The sequence below is a fragment of the Mustelus asterias genome, chromosome 18 (assembly GCF_964213995.1).
Source record: "Mustelus asterias chromosome 18, sMusAst1.hap1.1, whole genome shotgun sequence".
Classification (NCBI taxonomy): Eukaryota; Metazoa; Chordata; class Chondrichthyes; order Carcharhiniformes; family Triakidae; genus Mustelus; species Mustelus asterias.
The window spans coordinates 72,211,007-72,215,088 of NC_135818.1; the positions used below are offsets into that span (position 1 = coordinate 72,211,007).

General features: G+C 44.7%; 1 non-coding gene across 1 annotated transcript; it reads left to right on the forward strand.

Moving 5' to 3' along the window:
- The first annotated feature begins 3,424 nt into the window (after window positions 1–3,424).
- LOC144507396 (U6atac minor spliceosomal RNA) lies at window positions 3,425–3,551 on the forward strand. Its single transcript, XR_013500090.1, has one exon. It is a non-coding gene; the product is annotated as a U6atac minor spliceosomal RNA (small nuclear RNA).
- Window positions 3,552–4,082: the final 531 nt, after the last annotated feature.

Here is a 4,082-nt window from a genome sequence, read left to right on the forward strand (position 1 = left end):
TACTGGCAGCCTCTTCTGTGTAGTATAATTATCTGAAGGCCTTGGAATGAAACCCCTTTGTGTTCTCCACTTCATTATTCTGATATCTTATTGCTAAGTCACAGTGTTGGCTTGTAACGTGAATATATTTTGGTGCAGTCTCCCCTATTATATCATATATTCATTTTGCTTTGCCCAGAGACAACTTAAATGCATTGATGCCATCTTGTACTGTTTGCTCACGAGATAACAATGCACATTTTGCATTAGAACATAGAGCATAGGACAGTACAGCACAGGAACAGGCTGTTCGACCCACATTGTTGTGCCGAACATTACGCCAAATTAAACTAATCCCTTCTTCCTGCCCTTGGTCCATATCCCGCTATTCTTTACATATTCATGTGCTTATCTAAAAGCCCCTTAAATGCTCCTATCATATCTGCCTGCACCATCACCCTTGGCAGCACGTTCCACATACCTACCACTCTCTGTGTAAAAACTTGCCCCTCACATCTCCTTTGAACTTTCCCCCTCTCACCTTAAGTGCGTGCCCCTAGTATTCGACATTGCAACTCTGGGAAAATGATTCTGACTGTCAAGCATATCTATGCCTCTCATAATTTTATAGACTTCTATCAGGTCTCGCCTCGGTCTCTGCCGCTCCAGAGAAAACAGCCCTAGCTTGTCCAGCATCTCCTTATAGTCTAGACAGCATCCTGGCTGCACGCTCTCCAAAGCCTCTTCACCTTTTCTGTAATGTGGAGACCAGGATTGAACGCAATTCTAAGTATAATTTTGCGACCTGCTTAAAAAATACTAATTCTCTTGTTTTTTTTAATTACATGAAGGAACCTGTGCACATAATGAGACCAAAAGAAAAGAGAATTCTATAACATACGGCAAAGGCATACAACAATGATGTTCATTGTGGTGGAAGCAGATTCAATTGTGGAAGGGAAAATGATGAGCTTAGAAGAGGAAAACAAATCGCAGGACCATGGGGGTGGGAGCGGTGGGTGGTGTGGATGGAGATGGGGGGTCAGGTAGAAGCAGGATTAGCTGAGTTGCACTTGCAGAAAGCCAGAATGGACCCAGTGGGCCAAATGGACTCTTGAGTTGAAACCATTCTGCCATTCTATGATTGTAGGGATAATAATTCCAGGAGGCGGCTGTAAAGAAACAGTGCTTTATTGTACAAAATAAAGTAAAGCAAAAACCACAAGCCTATGGTGGACACAACAGGTCCCAACTGGGACAAGCGAAGAATGGACCCACTCAGGGGCCTGCTTTATACAGGACTCAGTATACCAGCTCCACCTGGTTAGCTAATTACCAATCCCCAGGGAGCTTGTATTCAAAGACTTCTACAGGAGGTCAGTCAGTGATTTCCCATCCAAGGGGGTCTTTGTTCTTTGGGTGGGGGGTTTTAGTTCAGTCGGGCAGCATGGTCAGAGCAGGCTTGGAGGGCCGAAGGGCCTGTTTCTGTGCTGTAATTTGCTTTGTTCTTTGTTCTTTTTTTTGACTAGCAGGTAGGAGGAAAGATATTCCCAATAATGCTTTTGGTTGGTTTTTAATGGTGTATATTTTATTTGTGCTATTTGCACCCATGAACATTTTGCAAGTTTAGATACCCAAAATGTATTATCTGAGGCCAGTTTGGGTAGCTAACTGGAAGCTGCAGAGTGCCAGACAGATGGGGGTTCCTGCAATGCCAGTAGCTCTGAAGGTTATTGTGCTATTTAGAGCCCCAGTCAGGCGTCCGAACCAGATAACGTTTCTCTAATTGTGCCTTGCATTGTCCCATCCACTGTTCTTCGAACACACAGCAGCAACAGAATAGAAGACAAATCAGGAATATTATTCAGCACTGTTGATTTGTCCACTGTCTTGAGAGCCATACGTCATAAGGCCCTTGGTCCAGTCCAGCTGTTATTCAGTAAATATCCAGATGGTATGTTATGTATGAATCCACACTGTGACCCAACTTGTAAATTATCTTGGTTCACACCACCTCTCCGACATTTTACACTTCGCTTCGCACGTACATCTCAAAGAAGGAGCTGCGAGACGCCCTTATCCAATTTGCAACCTCTAATCCTTGTCTTTCCGGGCAGTAACTGTCTCTTGGGGTAACTTCGTGTGTCCTTGTTTCATTTTCTAATGACCCAAGATATGGGATTCAAACTGTGGAACATGGCTCTCATACAAACTGCTCACCAGCAAGATTCTGAGGTGTTTAACGCTGAATAACAGATAGAGTTAGCATTTATGTAACTGCCTTTCATGACCTCAGGTCATCCCGAAGCATTTCACAGCAAGTAAAGTGCTGATGAAATGCAGTCATTTGTAATGCCGGAAACACAGCAGTGAGCTTGTGCACTGGAAAAGGGCAATGTATCAGTGATCCCCTTCTTTTCTTAAGTGAATGCAGGTGTAAGATAAATATCGGCAAGGATGCAGGGGCAAATGTCTCCCCCGCCACCACCTCTTTATACTTAGCAGATGAACTTGGAAAACCTCAAAGGACAGGATTTTCAGGCCCCCTCCTGCTGCTGGGATCCTTCGGTTCTGCCAAAGTTGACTCCTCGGGGTGGGCGAGCCATGCAGAAATCCCGTGGAATGGGACATCCCGCTGGTGGCCAATCATCAATGTGGTTGCCAATGTGGAGAGTGGGCCTTTACATATGTGTCAAATGCAGCCTACTTTAACTTAGCTATTAACAATGCAATTGTAATCAATGATTGCACGATTAAGCTATTAGAAAACAAACACTTAACTAGCTGTGGTGAACAATAACCACATAAGATTGCTGCTTCGGACACTTCAAGGCCGGCACAATAGCACAGTGGTTAGCACTGTTGCCTCACAGTGCCAGGGACCTGGGTTCAATTCCGGCCTCAAGTGATTATGTGGAGTTCACACACACTCCCCATGTCTGCATGGGTTTCCTTCGGGTGCTCCGATTTCCTCCCATAGTCCAAAGATATGCATGTTAGGTGGACTGGCCATGCTAAATTGCCTCTTAGTGCCCCAACATGTGTATGTTGGATGGATTAGCCATGGTAAATGTGTGGGATTCTAGGAATAGGGCAGGGGAGAGGGCCTGGGTAAGATACTCTATCAGAGAAAGTCAGTGTAGACCCGATGGGCCGAATGACCTCGTCGGCACTGGAGGGATTCAATGATTCTATGATTCAATGACGAGAACTGACAAATTCTCAGGAAGTTTCAAGATTTTTATTCCGTTTTGGACATAGACGTGATATAGTCAGAATACGTTCACCTCTATGAAGACTAAGATCTAAAGGAAACTATCTGTATTTGAGACCAATGGAGGCAGCTCCTAACCACATCACCATTGGGGACTGGATCCCTTTTTGATGTCTATCACTATTTGGCAACCATTCGCCAGCCTCAGTGTTGAAACGAATGGGCACAACTATGTTGTATGAAAGAAGAGAAGGTTAGCACTCCCCTTGATAAGGATGGAAGGGGCCCGAGTGGCCTTACAACACCCAAATGGTTAAGACATTGCCATCTATTTAGTGGCATCTAACCACGTTTTTGGGCAGCACAGTGGCACAGTGGTTAGCACTGCTGTCTCACAGTGCCAGGAACCTGGGTTCGATTCCCGACTTGGGTCACTGTGTGGAGTTTGCACATTCTCCCCGTGTCTGCGTAGGTTTCCTCCGGGTGCTCCGGTTTCCTCCCACAGTCCAAAGATGTGTGGGTTAGGTTGATTGGACATGCTAAATTAAACCTTAGTGTCCTGGGATATGATAGGTTACAGGGTAGCTAAGTGGGGATAGGGCCTGGGTGGGATTGTTGTCAGTGCAGACTTGATGGGCTGAATGGCCTCCTTTTGCACTGTAGGGTTTCTATGTTTCTATGTTACAAACTGAATTCCAAGAGACCTGAATTCTGAATTCAAATCAGTATTGATTTGGAATTCAAGTTAGTGCTCACCCCCGATCAACTCTACTTTAAAAAATGTTTCATTCTCTGCAGACTCCCTGTAGATCATCACCAGCTTATTCTCTGTATTTCAATCAACTTACAGTAATAACTCAATCCTTCTACACAAGGATTAAAAAAAGAT